This window comes from Haliotis rubra, unplaced genomic scaffold, assembly GCF_003918875.1.
Source record: "Haliotis rubra isolate DU_JTF1 unplaced genomic scaffold, ASM391887v1 Scf130, whole genome shotgun sequence".
Taxonomy (NCBI): Eukaryota; Metazoa; Mollusca; class Gastropoda; order Lepetellida; family Haliotidae; genus Haliotis; species Haliotis rubra.
The window spans coordinates 948,955-969,766 of NW_025765226.1; the positions used below are offsets into that span (position 1 = coordinate 948,955).

The 20,812-nt window shown below is 39.5% G+C and overlaps 1 protein-coding gene across 1 annotated transcript in view; it reads right to left on the reverse strand.

Moving 5' to 3' along the window:
* Positions 1–20,812, reverse strand: part of LOC124267276 (E3 ubiquitin-protein ligase TRIM56-like) — a 30,706-nt gene continuing 9,894 nt past the window's right edge. Inside the window, exons 5-6 of the transcript XR_006895994.1 lie at positions 20,726–20,770; positions 1–361 (exon numbers count right to left, since the gene is read on the reverse strand). The gene's annotated coding sequence lies outside the window, so the exon portion shown is untranslated. The remainder of the gene's footprint in view (positions 362–20,725; positions 20,771–20,812) is intronic.

Sequence of the window (20,812 nt, forward strand, 5' to 3'; positions counted from 1 at the left end):
TATGAGCTAATAGGCTACCATATCTGGTGTGATTTATCCGAATGTAGATGTGTATACATATTGACCTGAAAAGTTTCAAAAAGGCATAGTGTTTGCACATGGAGGTAAGTATATAACTGTAAGCCAATAGTAAACACCATCAGATGTAGTTTATCTGACTAAAAGTCTACGGGTTATGGATCCTAAGGACTCAGAAGTGGTACAAAAATTCTCAGAGAGAAGCAGTCAGTAGCTGTAGTCACAGTTATATACACCAATCATACATACTTTATCTGATTAAGATTGTACAGGAGTGTTTGAGCAAACAAGTTCAGTGCTTGTACAGTTTTTTACTTCTGCCATGACGTCCTGGAGGCAGCATCTGCAACACAACCGCATACTTGCCATTACGTATTACAATTAAACAACCCACAGTAGGTTATATATCCAATATATTGCATATTACAACCTCGCTGAGTCTAGGTTGACTTCAAGAAAAAATTGCGTATGATTAGTTTTATCATTTATTGACAAATAAACATGTTTATATATATATGCATCTTGTATTTGGTTATCGGCAAACAGTACTATAGGGCCCGTAAGTCTCGCGAGGCGCTAATTCCGCTACTAGGTTTCCGGTGACAAGCGATTACTCAAGAACCAGTTCTTGTGCCCAATTGCGCGACCGCCAAATATCACCTTACTAGACCGGACCAAGTGTACTACCATGCCTGTCTGTCACAGCTGGTGACAGTCGGAATAATTGGATCATTTTGGGACGATAAGATCGAACAATTATTATTCCTTCAAGCATTATCGGTTCCTTACTGACAACCGACAACCATAAGTAAATTCGAAAACATTATATATTTTTGACAAACAGTGCAGTTCTAACGCTAAAAGTGTTTATTTTCAATATCGCGGACAGTGTTTGTCAGGAAATATATTTCGGAAATCAATGACATGGCAGGGGTGTATCTGAGCCAATTAATATGTGTAGGCAAAAAGTTAGTATGCAATTATTATACGTACATACCCATGTTTTCAGCTTGTTGAAATAAATTCACAAGTAAGATTTTTCTTTCAAATTTATCATTTCTTTTTTTCAATATTTTTTTTACAAAACTATGTGTAGGCAATTGCCTTTTTGCCTATGTGGCAAATTGTGTGCAAATTGCTGTAAATATATTGATAATGACAAATTGAAAAATAGCAGTTCTTGTAACATTTTTTTTTTAAATATAGATATATGAACTTTGCCATTTTGGGTGACATTGTTATTCACACAAGAAGTCATAGGGTCACAAATCAATCAACAGCTCAACAAAATAACCTTGATGGCAAGGTTACAATTATTTCGGTAACTAATGTCAAAATAAAAATGTGAAAACCTTCAGCCATATGAATATTCATCATGACACAACTATTTATCAACTTATGTAAACATTATTTTAATGGGGTGATATATAAAAACTGGTTGTTGGACAATATTAATTACACTTTGTACTAGATGTCTTGGATGTTGTCAACTATGTACTATGATCAACAGTACATGCGTGTTACTTAGTTCTTGGTTATGCAGGGGTGAGGTTCTGCAAAATATGAAGCAGCACACGGCACCTTCATGTCACAATTGGCAAAAATGCAAGACCAAATATACTCAAATATGGAGTAATCACTCAAAGACATTTCCTGTTTTGTTAAATATACTGACCAATACATGGGGAAACTAAATGTGTATATATACTATGTCATGACTGTAGATTCTGCAGACACTGGCTGATAGCGGCATGAGTATGATTACTTGTCATGAAACAGTGTTTTTCACCCATTTTTAGTAACTTATATATTCCAAATATTCTGCCAACGAGGCCAAGGTTGGTAACTGGCATTCCATATTTTCCAATATACAGCTAGACCAATATGTTTTAAAATAATGGAAAAGAATAATGTGTACTGGATATTGTGCTATGAACCAATGTCGTAATCTTACAGCAAATATAAACAAAGAATTTCATATTTCAACAAAAAATCCATGGCATGTAGAAATACATGCCTATGCCATTGATTAAGTTTAATTGTTATTGGTAAGCATGTTTTTTCATGGAAACTGTGATAGTAGGGTAACCTAGTGGTTAAACTGTTGACTTGTCACACTGAAGGCCTGGGTTCGATTCCCCAGATGGGTACAAAGTGTGAAGCCAATTTCTGCTCTCCCCATCATGATGTTGCTGGAATATTGCTAAAAGCGGCGTAAAACCCAACTCTCTCACTTGGAAACCTTTTCTTTATACACTGAAAATCTAATCTCATACATTCATCATTATATATTTAATGTCAAATCAATGTCATGGCTAAAAGCAGAAATCTTCCAAACCATTCAATTTGTGCTTTCTTTATCCACACTAAATAAACAATAAACAATTTTGAGAACTATTCTGCAATTTTATTCCAAAGACATAATTACTCATAACATATCAAACATTCTTTGCATTTCCCAGATACTGTAAGTGTATGAACTGGAATATTTTCATGTTCACTCATCTAAATTCTCACTGATTTATCTGAGAGTCCCAAGATATCACAAGAAGTTGATGACAAGCATTTCCTGTTCAAGCAAGTGTCCAAAGGATTATGTGTAGGCCTTTAATATGTATATACAACACTTCAGTGACTTGCAATTCATTGTCAATGTATTGCTTGAACACCAGATGTTAAAAGAAATCTGAAGATCTTTTTCAGTTTATGTTGCTCTTGATGTCAATGGTAATTGTGGTGATCTATTCCTCCTCCTTTCTCCTCTTAAAGATGCGCATCTGTTGCAACTGAAAAATACATAACACATGTGAGACCAGGTATGGTATACTTAAAAAAATGTAAACAGTTCCTTACAGTGTTGACACCAAGATATTATTGATAAATTAAGCATGTGGATGTTATATTTACCTGAACATGCTGCACCATAAACAAATGCTAAATGGGTTTGTAATAATCAACTGCAAGATACTTTCTTTATTAACACAATTCCCGATAAAATGTTTTATGCACAACTTCACCAATATTGACCCAAATAATATTTGTGAGATTCCAAAATAACTTTACATTGTTATGGATAAACTTAATTGATAGTTGCCATGATGAATTAAGTAAGTTTAAATAAATATAACAAATGCAATATCCAATTGTAGTGAGTGGGTGAGATAATATTTATCGTCACATTGGCAATATTTCAGCTATAGATATCGTGATGAGAACAATTTATTATTATAGATCAATACAATTAGAAATTAAAAGTCTGTTGTCGAAGAACAGTAAAACTGCTAGTATATCACATGTATTAAAGTAAAATTAGCACGCTATCATAAAACGATATTATTAAATAGAACAGTACAATAGAAACATGGGCTATAGGTTGCCAACAGATGGGGACGGGAACGTTCAGTACTTTTGCTACCTGCATGGACCCGAGCTGGATTTACATCATCCCCTCAGCTGTTGACAGTTTAGACATTAATTTAAACGAACATATATACTATGATTAAAAATGTGGTGACATTAAACATACTTTGAAAGACGTGGTCTTACATACGTTCTCGGGGGGACAATAAAATCCCACTGTAAGATATCAAATGCAATCAAACGATCCACCAATCTGCACACATGTCAACTCCACCCTTACAGTGCGTGTCATGCTTAAACTGTGCCAGCCTTTAACAAGAAATCCATGTAACAAATAAACTTACCTCGACTAATGGCCAGCCTGAAGACGACGCGGTGACAACTCTCCAGCTGTTTGGCAGGTATCCACGTGCTATTCATGCAGCATTGCCTTAGTGCGTTTATAGTCTGGGCATGTGACATGACATAGTTTTCTGAGTCACATAGCGAGTGTCGAGTATGATTATCCATGGCATGCCCCATGTAACAGTGCTCTCGCCATTGCCGAAAAACGTTGTTTGTCACCGGAAGTACTAAACAACGTAATGTCTCGCGAAGTGCCGTGACCTACTTACGGGTCCTATAGTGCCCATAAGTAGATCACGGCGCTTCGCTTGACTTCAGTACAACCGGTGACCTACAACGTTTCATACCTTTTCGAATGGTCTCATTGTTGTCAGTTGAGAGTAAGGAACCGATAATCCTTGCAGGAATCCATGCACATCTGGCGGTGGCGCAATTTGGAACCAGAACTGGTTTTTGAATATACGCCTGTCACCGGAAATCTAGTACAGGAAGTAAGCTGGGCCCCGTCTCGCATATCGCAAGTTGCCCGGGTACCAGCTTAGTACCGGAAGCAGAGCCTCTCGAGATTCTACATGGACAGATGGTGATCAGTAAATCATCATGCACATGTGAACGCCAAACAATAAAGATTTTTAATGTCAGTGGTGAGTAAGAACGGTTCAGTGAAGCTATGGACAGTATTTCAGTCCTATCAAGGCTTGTCAGCAAAATACTGGATATAAATATAACATCTAACCAGCATGACATTTTCATAGGTTTCTCGGTCTATGCTAACTTCTTAACAACTAAGCCTATTAGGTGACCTTGCAGTAAATAAACAAAGCAGCACTGTGATCAGCCAGCACGGTATGGCATTGCGATAGACCCACTTGTGTAGTTTGATATCATCCTTGTAACACATCATCTAAATGTTTAATCAAAATAACTTGCCTATATCAGGGGCCAGAAACGGTGGGTGCCGTTGTTTAAACGTCGCGTGGGCGTTGAATATATACAACCCATTGACATGTTTCACAATATTATTTCTATCGTTTGAAGTATGAATTAGAGGGAAATTATTTTCTCCAAGCGGTATGAAGCGTTCACATGGGTTATCTGCCCGGTAAGGGCAAGGATGGCAAAAAGAATGAAACTCGCAGATACCAAGACGAGGAATATTTTCTCCTAGCGGTATGAAGCGTTCACATGGGTTATCTGCACGGTAGGTGGCGTGTTATGGGAGTATATAAGGGTGTAGATATTTGAATTTGGCATTCTCGATCAGTGCACTCCCGACCTTTCAGCATTTAACATGAATTCTGACGAAAAATTAGACGCCATTTTGTCACAACTAGAGAGAAATAAAGCCACGTTTGAATCGGCCCTCGACTTGAGGATTAACAGCAATAAGGTTGTTGTTGTCAAGTCATACACAGAGGATTCCTGTAAAAAGTGTTGCTTCCATAGTTGGTCAAATTGTGTCAATGAAACTTGTTATTGGATCCGTTTCACAGCTTATGGCTAGATCTCTTTGTATTGATGTTGTTGCCGCTGCAACCTGGAACAGTAATATTTACATTTCTGCAGGAAGTGTTACATAGCTCACGTTGTGGGCTAACAACATACAGAAGTATAAAAGCAGAGAGTTGATTTCATCTACAGTCATCAAGAGATTAGTCTATACTGATGCTAGTAACACGGGGTTCGGCGGATATTGTGTGGAGATAGACGGTTTATTTTCTCATGGTCAGTGGTCCAGATTCGAGTCTATGCAAAGTTCTACATGGAGAGAATTAAAAGCTGTGCATATGGTGCTCAAAAGTTTTGTGCCTTAGTTAGCTAAACGAAGTGTCAAGTGGTTCACTGACAATCAGAATGTGGCAGCTATAATTGAGAAAGGAAGTATGAAAGTTCACCTGCAGTCAATAGCTCTTGAGATTTGTGAGTTGTGTACGCAACACTGTGTTGATCTTAATTTTCAATGGATTCCGAGGAATGAGAATCAAGAGGCGGATTTCCTAAGTCGTTTGATTGACTATGATGACTGGGGAATTTCTAAGGCCACTTTTCAATGTGTTGACAAAAGATGGGGACCGCATGAAGTTGATAGATTTGCTTCCTATTACAACGCAAAAACTGAAAAATTTAACTCTAAGTTCAGTAATCCAGGATCTACAGCTGTGGACTGCTTTACCGTCGACTGAAGTGGGACTATGAACTGGGTTGTCCCCCCTATCCAGCTTATTCCTAGGGCAGTGAAACATTTGTCTGTCTGCAGAGCTAAGGGAACCCTGGTAGTGCCTGAATGGCATTCAGCATGTTTTTGGCCTTTGATATGTTGCAACTCAGTGTTTATTCCACAAGTCAAGGACGTTATGTATCTACCATCGTCAAGACAATGTTATGTACCAAGTAGGATACCAGGTGGTATGTTTGAACATGATTTACATTTTAATATGTTGGCACTGTTAGTAGATTTTTCCTGATTGTTTTCTATATGTTACAGATGTGTTCAAATCCTTGTATAAGGAGGACTTGGAGGAGTTGCCAGCCAATGTTAGGGAGCTGGCGGGAGCTTTACCAGAGTTAATGTCGCACGCTAGAGCTGAGTACCAGAATGGTTTTGCTGCATTGAAAAGGTGGGCAGAGTTGAATGATATGCCTTGTCAGCTACCAGTGTCTCATCTACACTGTGCTATATATTTGTTGTCGGTTGTACAGCAAAGTGACACTATACCGCCTGTTATGTCAGCTTATTATAGCTTGAGATATGCTCATTATAGCATGGGGATGGATAGTCCCACTGATAATGGTTTGGTAAAGAATGTCCTAGAAGCAGCCAAACGTAAATTAGCTAAGCCTGTAACGAAGAAGGAGCCTGTTGATATTGATATTCTGCATAAAGTGTACGATTCCAGGAGTAATAATGCATCATTGGCGGATTTGAGAATATTAGCTGTATGTTTACTGGCTTATTCTGGGTTTTTTGAGATCAGCAGAACTTTTAAATATAACAAGGTCAGATATTGTCTTTTTTCATTCTCATATGACTGTTTTTTATTGAAAAGGCGAAGACAGATGTATATAGAGATGGGGCATGGCTTGTAATAAGTCGGACCCATTCTAAGTTGTGTCCGGTGGAATGTCTCGACAGATACCTGAGAGCAGCGGAGATTTCACCAGAGTCTCAAGAATACATTTTCAGAAGTTTGACTAAAACTGGTAATGGTTATAAATTAAGAAAAGCTAACGCTCTTTTATCCTATACTAGACTTAGGGAAATTTTCTTGGAAGCTTTGTCACCTTTCGTGGTTAATATTCAGAGCTATGGTTTGCACAGTCTGCGCAGTGGTGGTGCTTCGGCAGCTGCAAATAACGGTATACCGGACAGAATGTTTAAACGACATGGGCACTGGAAGAGCGAAAATGCTAAGGATGGTTACATCAAAGACAGCATTAATGAAAGTCTCCTTATCCCTGGGCCTTTAACTTTCTTTGCTATTCTCTGCTGCGGAACGCACGTCGGTTCCTGTTGTTCAGTATGTGCTTGTTGTGTTTTATGTACACGGGAATGGGGGCGACTAACTGGTGCTATCATCAGAAGTGACCTCTCTTTAACAGGTTCGACGTCGGGGCGCTTTTAAGCCCGATTTACGGCAGTTTTTCACGCTGCAGGTACTTGTCATGTTTCGTACATCGACCACACATTTTTGTTGTTACTATGGATTGAAAGCCCTGTGTCTTAGCTTTCACGTCATGTGCGACACGTGCGGGTGTCGTCACGTTTTCCCACCCTTCAAACCATCCGAACCTGAGCCCCAAGCGTGAGACGGGAGTCAAAACAGCTTAGATTTGAGAACACCCAGGTTTGATCTGTGCATTTAACAACCAATCAACGATTGGTGATTTCAGTCGTAATTCCCGCCACTTGGTTGGCTTCCATGTTTAACTAAGAAACTCTTGGATTATGCATTACAATCAAAACATCAGAGCAAAGCTTGTGTACCCCACCAAAACAAGTGCCTCTGCAAACATGACACCAGCTCAATTGAAGACAATGTTGTGAGTAAGAACTCACCATGAAGCTACTTAAGGAATGTATCTTGTGTGAAGGTAACCTTTAGTAACAAACAATAAGAATTAAATATCACAAAAACCGTGTCTCCGTTTTTTCTCCATATGGAAATAAAGGCAATACCAAGGCTAAACGCAGCGATGAAAACGTTTTATTCATCCTTCTAGACAGCATCAAACTAGGTGCAAACATAGCAAAATTGAGTTCGCCATCACACCAGGTGGAATTAAAGACAATACCAAGGCTAAGCGCAGCAATAAAAACGTTTTATTTCATCCTCCCAGGCAGCATCCTCCCGGGCCATCACGCCAGGTGGAATCAAAGACAAATTATCCAGGCTAGTTCGTAGATATTAAAAGCATGTGCCACTCACCTGGGAACAATACTATCAATGCCTCGGCCCACCGACTGAGTTTATAGAACACTTGAACCAAGGATTATATTTCAGTTTCATGTGCACGACTTTACCTCGATGTTTACCCTTTTATTTTAATAGTATCACTAGTTCTTTGTTTCGTGTTGTTATTATTTATTTTACGTATTAATGCTTTTTAGCTTTAAATTTATGTTATTGCGGTTTGGGGTAGTGATTTTGTTTAAAGAGAAGGCCGTAGGCTTTTAATTTTAATTTTATGTTCTATCGGTTTTGGGTTAGCGTTTTAGATTAGAGAGAGAAGGACTTACTGCCTTTGCACGTTAATTTTATGTTTTATCGGTTTGGGGTTAGTGGTTTAGTTTAGAGAGGGACGGTGTAACTTGTACTTTAATTTTTGCATTCCCAATTTGTATGACCAGCATGATAAGGACGAAGCATTTGTGCAACACAGTCATATACCCACATGAATAACCATAGCTCACGAATTCAATACCCAAACAATTACATAATGGACAGATAATTCAAACATGTCAGCACAAATAAATAATACGAAACATGAAACCTGGAAGGATACTACTTTGATTTCAAAGTCTGATTGCTGTGAAGGCGCAGTTGAGTCTATGTAGGAAGGTCGTCGTGGTAGATCAGGTCTCTGTGATTTCTTCAGGTACTGTTGATAATGGTAGTGGAGCTGCTACGTGTGATGAACAACACATACTACACCAACATGAATAAAAAAACGTCAATGTCCGCCTGGCATGTCATGCCCTCGCGTCTACCCATCAATTAGGTGCCTCACATATATAGCTGCAGACACTACAGCAATAGATCTCCCCTTTCCCATATGCCACACCTTAGGGAATTGCAAACATTTGACACGGCAAATCATGCACAGTTACCGCCAAGTCGCCTCTGAGTCACTGCCGAGATTCATACTGGTTTGGGTGCGCCAACTACCGTCTTCCCACCCTCGTCTCTCCTCTCGTCTACACCATGGCCGTCTGTACATCGAGCATCTTCGGGAGAACGAATGATGAAGAGCATGAGCAACGTGGCGCGCCGTTACACAAGCTAAGCATCAAGTCAACCAAGTGCTTGATCATGGTGGAGGTCGGAATTATCCCACTATGCACTACTATCTTTCAAGAAAGCAAGAAATGACGATTTTTTTCTAACAAATTGTGCAATATATATTTTAATGTTCAGGATAGATCAAATCTGCGTTCACCACCCTCACCGACATCAAAAGAGGTTTTTAATGATACCAATACAGGTATGTTGCAGATAGGTATAACGGATTTAGAAGCAAACAAAGCAAACAAAGACGCGACAAAGGCCGACACAGGAAGTGGCGGTATAAACCGACGTGTGTAACGTCTCAGCACAACGTCGCACATGTCCGTTTTATACGTCGTTTGAAGCGAGAGGGCTTTCGACTGCATTAGACATACTGAAAATCGGACCATGGACACAGAAAATATAGCCGAAGTGAACATCCGCTAATGGCGGAAGTGACACGACACCAGAAGCGGCGGCAACTTCAGACGTGTGTGCCACCTTTGCAAAATGTCGCACATGTACGTGTTATATGAGTTATAGAAATAAAGGATCGAACGACGGGTATAGAAATTATAGCCGAACACTACATCCGCTGATGTCGGAGGCATCGGACACAGAATCGGCATTTTCAGATGTGTGTAGCACCTTAGCCAACTGTTGCACATGTACGTATTTATACGTCGTTAGAAGCGCATTTTAAAGGGCTTTCCGATGCACTAAAAGTATAAATATTAACACTACAGGTATTGCTGTTATGGTTAGATTCCAAACTATTGTACATGTACTTTTTAGTTTTGTCAAGCTTGTTCATTCCTGTATAGCTCAACTATCTAATGTTGTACAACAACATATTACATATTTCCAGAATCCCACATGAATGATCTTACACATGCACTATAGATGTAAATATTAACGCCGCCGGTATAGCCGGTGTACAGATTCATCTAAATTCAGCCAATCTATATCATGTCCCATATATTTTGCAGTTAGCACATTAATACTTATACAGCTCCACCACTAAATGTGCAGCATGTGCGTATTATACATTGTCTAAAACACGCTTTAAATGGCTTTCAAACGCACTACAGAAATGTATTTTCTGAGGTGATGTGTAAGAGTAGTACCCGTTATAACATGACTGCACGATGTTTGCAAAAAATTGCTATACCATCACAGACGAATTGAACTTCAGTAAAATTACACAAAACATCACGTCGGAGTTTCAATCTGGTTTCAATAGATATGACAAAGTAGAAGGCTTCCAAAATGCAATGGCGCGGGCGACTTCCACCGGAGGCTGGGTGGAACAAACTTCTTCCACAGGGACCTACACACAGCTTAAAATCACAGAAACCTTAATTGCTCGGCTATAAATTGGCATAAATACAAACGGAAACATTCTCCGTGTAGCTCCAGGATTCAGCTGTCCAACAACATGAAGCATGCGCATGTAAGGCGATTTATTCAGCTCCCAAGAGAGCCGTGCTGAAATAGGTGATACTGCTTACTCCCTTAATGCCGGCATGTTACGGTTGCTGAACTAATCCGTTGTTGTTTTAACTATGGGGGTCGTGTCAAATATCCATGTACAATATGGCCATTCACAAGCTGGCATTTGGCTGATTCAAGGGCGTTGTCGAGAGTCCTATATTGACACGACCTCCAGCATTCAGTTGTGTAAGAATTACTTCTGCTCTTGTCGCAGCGGGTCAATGAATTTGTAGAGGTTGGGATGACTTGCGCCACGCTTGTTGAAGCTGGAATGCCATCCTTCCCCGTGGTTGGTGGTTCTGGGGCCGGTAGTGTGGAAATGGTTCCACATTAACTGATCTGCAGAATCTACCCACTGTTCTGTCACGTAGTCGGCGAAACTGCACATTTTTTGATTGTCCAGATTTGATTCATCCAAAGCACACAACCAATATCTTCAATGTCACATTGCCTCAGGAGGGGTAAAGAAGATGCACGTCTTACAAGCATCTGGAATTGTTCATCAGCAGTAAAGTCAGAAGTTATAGAGTCTGCACTTTCCGCCAAATACGTCTGCTTGAGATTAGAAAGAAAACTATCTACGGCGATCTTAGTATCATCTGCAGGATTGTTGTCGGCCTGACCTTGCTTCGTCACAAGGTCATCTGTGGGGTTGACGGCTGAAGTACAACCTGGTGTTGAGCATATCCGATGGATGCTATTTTGTCGTCTACTTTTGATTCTGAATTTGTAGCCACCCACGACTAAATTTCGACCACCTCGTCTGTTCGCAATAAACCGCACAGTAACTTGAACATTATCCATAGTGACATGATGATCTAATGTATGCTGATATACTGAGTCAAAAAAGAAACTTCACATTCTTTCTTCAGGGCACTATAAAAGAACAAGAGATGGTAAGATGGTTAAATTGTTATTAATTTATTGCTGAGATCTGTGTGATGTACTCGATACACTGACAGTGCCATAATCAGTTCCACTAGGCTACACCGCCGTTCCAAAACATGGGTATACAGAATGTCAAGTCACAAAAATAAAATGAGAAATTTCTCAGTTCAGTATCGTGTATGGCCGCCCCGCGCATTCACCACTGCCAAACACCGTCTCCTCATCGACTGCCTGATGCTTGTGAACACGTGGTTGGGGATTCTGCGCCATTGCTCTTGCAAGGCAGCGCCAAGTTCCTGCAAATTCTGAGGCTGGTTCCTAAGACCACGAAGCCTTCTCCCAAGTGCATACCAAACGTGCTCTATTGAATTAAGATCAGGGGACCTCGATGGCCAGTCCATGACGTTGATTCCAGTGTTTTGAAGGAAATTTCGTGTCAACATCGCGGTATGCGGCCGAGCATTATCATGCTGGAACTGTAGACCTGGGCCATGAGCCGCCATGACAGGAACGAGTTCAGGGGTGAGCACCTGGTCGCGGTAAGCAGCAGCTGTCAGGTTTCCACGGATGACCAGAAGTCGGGAACGGTTGTTCCCACAGAAAGCACCCCACACCATGCAACTTCCGCCCCCGAATCTGTCGACTTCCTGTACACAACATTGGGCATACCGTTCACGACGTCATCTCCAGACTCTATGCCTGCCGTCCGCGAATCTGAGGGTAAACCTGGATTCATCGCTAAAGACGACTCGATTCCATTCTCTCTGGGTCCATCGGAGGTGACGTTGGGCCCACAGCAGACGTTGCCCTTGATGAAACGGCGTCAATATTGGCCCACGATATGGACGTCGAGAATGGAGATTGGCAGCCCGCAACCGATTTCGAATGGTCTGTGAGGACAGTCGACCTCTAAACATCTCAGACCTGGTTCGTGTAGCCGGCAGAAATCTGTCACGTAGGACGATTTGACGGTCTTCTGCTCGTGACGTCACACGTGGACGACCCGACCTTGGGCGATCAGAAGTGGTGCCAGTTTGTTGTAGACGACCTCGCAAGTCATACACAGTACGACGGCTGCATCCCATTGCTTTTGCGACGTCAATAACTGATCTTCCCGCTTGCAAAATGCCAACGGCACGTTCACGTTGCACATTTGACAATCGTGGCATTTCAAGTACCGTTAGAACTCTGGTTTAAAAGTGTTTTTTCAATTCTTGAGGCCAATGCAAACACGTGCATATGAAGAAAACTTCGATGCGAAGATCACGTGATCGACTGCATGTGCAAAACCTGATTTGGCACTAACGTCATTTGCACGACGAATGGATGGTTTTGAGTGGGTTTTGCTAACGTTTTTCTAGAGTCGAAAGATAGGGATCCCATTTCGGATACATAGATGTATCATCAGAGAAAAATTGTTCATTATTTTTCAAATTACATTTTGTGAAGTTTCTTTTTGACTCAGTATATATACCCCACAGGGAGTTGTTTTAAGTTACCTGTTTTAAGTTTAATCCATTATATCACCCTGCAATCAAATAGTAAACTTTCGTTCACACAAGACAAGATTACAATTGTTCGATTTGAACTCTCGCTTACTTCAGGAATTTCTGAATTTCGCTCATCTAAAATTAGGAGATGTCCCCCATAATCCACTATTGTCTAAGGATTAGCACGCTTCATTGCTTTGCCTACTTTAGACAATACCTGCCGGCATTCAGGGAAGTACCCGGTGATACTATTTGGGAAGAGCTGTATCGAATGGGTTTGGCTGATAAACGCCAAACTGCGTCTGCAACACAATTGTAAACATGTTATTCTGTATTTCAGTACCTTGCGAGAACAATTACATAACCAACAGCAAGTTATAGTTCCATATAAGCCATATCACAACCTCGTGGGGCCTATGTTGACTTCAAGTATAATTATGTATCATTATTTCTTATCCTTTATTGAAAACACATGTTCATATATGCATCTTGTATTTGGCTATTCGGTAAACAGAACTATTACGTGGAAAGATGGTGATCAGTAAACCACCATGCAATTGTGAAACACGAAATATTTTTATAGAGGGGAGTGAATGAGATCGGTTCAATGAAGCTGTGGACAGCATTTCAGTCCTATCATGGCGTGTCAGCAAAATACCAGATTTAAAAATGCAAATTCCAACTCATAAAGTTGAAAAATGACGCAATGAGAAAAATCCCGCGAAAACGATTCACTAAAAAAACCAGTTGGAGTGATTTTTTTTTATTATGATAGCAAGTATTACAAAATTCATACAGCTGGATAATACAGATGATATATATATTCAACCTGCAGAATAAATGGGAGACGACATGGTCAATGGCTTTATGAATAAAGTACAAAAAAAAGGAATAGGGATATAGGAAAGTAAGAAAATATTTTTCTGCAAATTTGGTCTAATCTCAAGAAATGAATTTTTCTATGCTGTGAATATATTTTATTAGCGGTAATAATTGGGTAAATATGGGAATAGTCAATTTTGAATATAACGCTTGGTTTTTATAAAAGGGTGGTTTTCAAGGATACTCAACTTTGAATCGCCCAGAAGGAAATTATTCATATTTAGGTCTAATATTAAATAGGTTCTACTTTCATACCAAAAACTCATTCATCAAAATCTGAACACTTTTTTTACATGAAAAAAATCAATATTCTAGTGTTTCACTTTCTGATTGGTTAAATGTACAACGATTATCCTCTATCAATCCTATTTTGTAAAGAAATGATTTTTGATGGTATGATACGAAGGATGAGCTTATATAGGAAATTCCGTGTCTTGCTGTGCTCAACACAATTTCGTATTGTATTAAAACATTGGGACAGGTAAGTTTCTGATATATGTGCATCCAACTTTAAGTTCCATTTAGAAGTAAGATCTTGACGAGAACAAATCCCCTCATCATTACGAATCAGTTTATAGATACATTTACAATCTAGTGATGAGATAATGTCCCTGAGAATCTTACAATTAATATTTAAATTTGTTCTGTTAACCGGGTTATCTTTTGATAATTTAATCTAAGGGTTGAGTATGAAACTTATCAGTCTGAAATAAGAAATGAAATTATCATTTAATCTGAAGTCGTATTTCAATACACTGAATGCTTTTAAGTGTCCTGAATCAGTCATTAGGTCCCGAATATATCTCATTCCACACTGATATCATTTAATGTATAGTGTAAAATCTTTATAAGGAACAAAACTCATGAAGGGGAGATTTCTGAATTCGTCAATATTCCTAATATCAGAAGTTTGCAACTTATCATAAATAGTTCAAATATCTTTCCACAAATCGTTCTCGATGTCTGGGGTGAAAAGTGGTTTCAACAGCTGTGTTGCTCTGAGCACATAGCGCATGCGCAGTGAATAGTTTCGCTCGGTTTGAACCGGGATGCCCGGGTTATAAGGTCGTGAGCAGGCGTAGTCTAAACTTGGCTGTGTACACAAACAAAAAATAGTAAATAATCTACTAGTTACATAAAAGAACTTTGTTAAGGATCTAGATCTACTCAGCTTTGTGTCTGCCAGTGAGGCGTTCGACATTTCAAGACGGAAAGCCTTCGCTGGCGGTAAGTACTCAGAGTAGGCCCTGATGTGAGCTATTTCTCTAATGTTTTTTGATATTTCACACTCGCGAGTTTTTTATATGTTATGACAGTAGATTACCGATTTAACTGTTTATATAGTTTCATTTGACTATTTCACCACACGTTCTTCTTACCGAGTCACTTTCTCAGTTTGATACTTAACAGCAACGTCATTTATTAGCATTGTCAGAATTTCTAACTGTGATACAGATATGCCTCTGTCACAGACAAAACTCAATCTGTTTTATTGACACCTATGTGCCTGCCTGCCTGTCTGCTAATGACAATATGCAATACATGTAAGCAACTTCAATCACTGACCACATGCAATTTGATCTTAACGCCTATCAGGCTATACACCATAAACAAAACACACTGATTTATGGCTCGTGCACCTGAGTTCAATCACTGTCACATTATGTACTTACAGAGACAGGCAGGTGTGATACCTGCACACATGGCATGTTATAATGTCAGTTGATTGCAAAATGTTATACACATAAATTGAGCATGTATTTACAAAACTCAACATCTCTATACACACACAACGAGCCCTGAGCGTATCGGCAAATGAACCAGCCAATGAAAGACTACGTTACACTTAAGTGCACGCCCCTCCACTCTGACTGGGTTCGGTATCACGGGTGCTTCGTTTCGTGGGTACTAAACCGAAGTACAAAATATTGCACTTTTGATTTGCGATTGTACGCTTATAATTTTGTTTATTTGTTTTTTGTTGTTTTTTTCATAATCAGCAATCAAGTCAAAACATTGATTACACAACAGTCTCGTTTCCAATTGACTGGGTTCCGTCCTATTGCGCAACTTAGTACAATAACCAGTCCAGAATTTTGAGACCAATTCATTTAACTGGATACATAGATATTAATCAGTATTATTTGATACATCTAAACACTTGTATATTGCAACACTACGCTCCTTATTACCCTTGCAAACATGTCTTGCCGCGTGCTGCAACACAATCGCACACATACCATCATGTGTTATAATAACTAGCGATTTCGAGAACCAGCTGCAACTCCTATATCTTATATATTGCATATCATAACCCCATGGTGCGTATGCTGACTAATTACAATAGTTTTCCAGAACATTTAGCTTCTTTGGGCGTAAATTACGAGTGTCAGAAACAGCAGAAATATTATCAGTGTACACAAGTTTTGTGAAAATTCCATCTCCGCCTTCCTTTCCAATTTTCTGGAAAAAAAACTATATATAAATATGATAAACATTTATGGACCTAAAAGCTGCCCTGGCAGGTATCAACAGAACAAGTGAAACAAACTGAAAGTCAACATTTGGTTCTAACACGGCTGTTAAATTAGAACATACATTATAGCAATAGTATTATATAACTTGCCTGAGCGCGGCGCATCGCTTGACTTCAGTACAACCGGTGACCTACAACGTTTCATACATCTTCGAATGGTCTCATTGTTGTCAGTTGAGAGTAAGGAACCGATAATCCTTGCAGGAATCCATGCACATCTGGCGGTGGCGCAATTTGGAACCAGAACTGGTTTTTGAATATACGCCTGTCACCGGAAATCTAGTACAGGAAGTAAGCTGGGCCCCGTCTCGCATATCGCAAGTTGCCCGGGTACCAGCTTAGTACCGGAAGCAGAGCCTCGCGAGACTTATAGATTCTACATGGACAGATGGTGATCAGTAAATCATCATGCACATGTGAACGCCAAACAATAGAGATTTTTAATGTCAGTGGTGAGTAAGAACGGTTCAGTGAAGCTATGGACAGTATTTCAGTCCTATCAAGGCTTGTCAGCAAAATACTGGATATACATATAACATCTAACCAGCATGACATTTTCATAGGTTTCTCGGTCTATGCTAACTTCTTAACAACTAAGTGCAGCCTATTAGGTGACCTTGCAGTAAATAAACAAAGCAGCACTGTGATCAGCCAGCACGGTATGGCATTGCGACAGACCCAGAGCATGATGTGACAATGCGACACAACTTGTGTAGTTTGATATCATCCTTGTAACACATCATCTAAATGTGTAATCAAAAAATACCATAACATATGCATATGGTTCTGAGATACTTGTACTTGAATAAGTGTATTTAATACCACAAATCTACACATTCGTCTTTTACATCTACATACAAAGAAAGACGTGTACAACTTGCCTTGTAATGTTAGAAAGGTAAAACACATAACATACGTAAGCATCATAAATATTTCTCTATTTCTCCATCTTATCTGTCAAAATTCCAACGCAATGGGTGTCTGTGTGTCTGCTTCTACAAATACAGGTTTAATTCTGAGTGAATGAGTTAGTGAGTTAATAAATGAGAGTATATGTTCAGCCCTGCTTCTGGCAATATTCCAGCAATATTCCGGCGAGGACACCAGAAATCGGTTTCATTCATGTTACCCATGTGGGGGTAATAAACACGGGTCTTCAGATCAATCACCGAACACTTCAAGCACTAGGTCACCCCACCACCCCAGACACAATATACTTCTGCTCTCAACCCAGACAACAGAGGCGATCACTAAACGCAAGAAATGAAATTACACTGTGCTACATATATTCCTGTATCAGTATATATTTCAGTTGACTGACATTACTGTGGAACTGCCATTCTATCCTTATGGGTTCAATCACGTCAGCATTCAGCAGATTTTCGTGTTTCAGTTGTTTGTACTTACTCTAAGCTTCTACGTTTCATCCTCTTTGAGGACAGAACAGGTGACAACGAATACAGATAACCCTGCAGCACAAAGTCTAAACTATCTTCCCATAAGTATATGTGTATTCTTAGAAATGATATGAACTGAATAAAAATCTCAAATATCAATCATTTTTATAAACGAGTGATAACAGGCGACCCATATCAGCAACTTCTTGGCTATCCATCCTTTTTACCCAGTGGGACATGACAATGGGGTTAACTGCAGTTATTTGTTGATCCTCAATTCTATTCACTAAAATAAAATATATTATTGTGCATCTCATATGGCCCGTTTAATGAAGATAAATATGGAACATAAAGGAAACGTGACACGGTAGGTCCGAATGATAAAATAGATTCTTAATTACACCATGTCATGCAAAGTTTCATGAACGGTGTTCATTTCGTATGAATGTATTTCGTATGAATGTATGACGTCCTTTGACAACATTGACACACATATACCGAAGGAGTACCCGTTCTTGAGTAATACTTTCTTACATCCCTCTTAGACATATTAAGGTTCAAACAGAAAATAAGACAATTGTCTTTTCTGTTGTATCTTAGATATTAATATGTAAACACAATTGAATTTAAGTTCCGATAATTTCCTTTGAACAAGAGGCGTCCATTACAACTATACTATAAGAACGGCCAAAAGTTTATTATATAACAAGCATTGTCACTAAGGTGACATAATCCCCCGCCGCAAATTATGAAATCAAACTTAAAAAGTAATGAAAGTGAAGGTCGTAATTTAAGATGAAGTTAAATGTCAACAAAAGCATGACCAGTCAAACTCTCTTGATATCTTGTTTTGTAGTTGTTCAAACGCACAAATATTTTCAAGACTGACTTTGACCTTGACATGAATGTCTTAGTGTATGAACTATGCAAAAATAGTAATACATGTAATTGCTTATTGAAAAACATTCAAGGGAAATCTTGAAAGTTTATGGAGAAAATCCAGTGAACTGTCCTCGAGATATGTGAAGGTCACGAAAATCAACTGGACCTTGCGCCTTACCTAGTTGAAGCATGGTGTTTAACATGCAGGTTAACATGCTGAAATCTTCAAAGTGTCAGTGTGACCTTGAAAATTATGTGAAAGTCACCAAAATCGACTGAACCTTGCACCTTTCCTAGTTGAAGCATGGTGTTAAACATGAAGAAACTTCAGAGAATGGTTCTTGAGATATCTCACTGACAATCTTAACATGCAGGTTAACATGCTGAAATCTTCAAAGTGTTGCTGTGACCGTGACAATTATGTGAAGGTCACCAAAATCGACTGGACCTTGCACCTTTCCGAAATAAAGCAATGTGTCAAATATGAAGAACATCCAGTCAACGGTTCTTGAGATATCTCACTGACAATCTTAACATGCAGATAAACCTGCTGAAATCTTCAAAGTGTTCCTGTGACCTTGAAAATTATGTGAAGGTCATCAAACTGGACCTTGCATATTTCCCAGATGAAGCTTGACGTCAAATATGAAGAAAGCCCAGTCAAAGGTGCTTGAGATATCTCGCTAACAATCTTTACATGCAGGTTAACATGCTGAAATCTTCAAAGTGTCGCCGTGACCTTGAAAATTATGTGAAGGTCACCAAAATCGACTGGGCCCTGCACCTTTCCTGGAGGTGAGGTGAGGTGAAATTGGGTTTAACGTTGTGCTTGAGAATTTTTCGCTCATATGACGACGTGCATGCATGTGTATGTGTATGTGCGGCTGCGTGTACTAGCCCATACTGAAGCTGGTTTTATAGTGCTAGCCCACTGAGATACCATGCCACAGTGAAGCATGAATACCCCACGCAGACACATTATACTGACTCCGAGCCGACCAGTCCTTGTTGTACCCATTTATGCCGAGCGCCAGGCAGGGACCAACAAGTACCACATTTTAACGTATTTTGGTAGGACGAGGTCGGGATCGAACCCGCGACCTTCCGTTCTCCGGGCGGACGCTCTACCCACTACACCACGGAGGCAGTCCCTTTCCTTCATAAAGCTTGATGTCAAATATGAAGAACATCCAGTCAACGGTTCTTGAGGTATCTCGCTGACAAGCTTAACATGCAGCATAACATGCTGAAATCTTCAAAGTGTCGCTGTAACCTTGAAAATTCAGTGAAGGTCACCAATATCAACTGGGTCCTGCGCCTTCCCTGGGTTAAGCTTGGTGTTGAATATAAACAAAATCCAGTTAACGGTTCTTGAGAAATCTTGCTGACAAGGGTAAGACGTTAAAGTCCCCTTGTGACCTTGAAATGAAGGTCACGGTCACAAAACCTGACTGGGACCTTTCCCATACTGTGATAAACCTAGATACATACGGACGGACGGACAGACGGACGGACGGAGCCTAATACTATATCTATTCACATCCTATTTTCAAGGCAAAGGTCTGAACTGGGATACCATTACAATACCATTTTTCATATCGGCATGGGGGCACAAATTAAAAAGACAATGGCTGATATCATCACAAAGATTTTTCAGAACATAATGCGTCTTGTGGAGTACATTACAAGCGTCACAAACAGATATAATATTATCAGCAAACATCAATGTACACAACTTAGCAAACAACTGATTTGTGAAAAATCCTTCTTCACTTTCTTTTCAATTTTCATATAAAGTTTATTCATAAATATGATTAACATCTCTGGGCCTATATTCAGTCCTGGTGGGTAGCAACAAAACAACTACAACAAATGAAAGGTCGTATTTGGTTCTAACATAATCTGTTTAATGAAAATACATTTAAGCAATAGAATTGTATAACTTACCGGAGCTGGTTCCTTTGGGACTGGCGTACCAAAGCCAAACTGCCTCTGCAACACAATCGTAAACTTGGGATAATAAAGAAATAATTT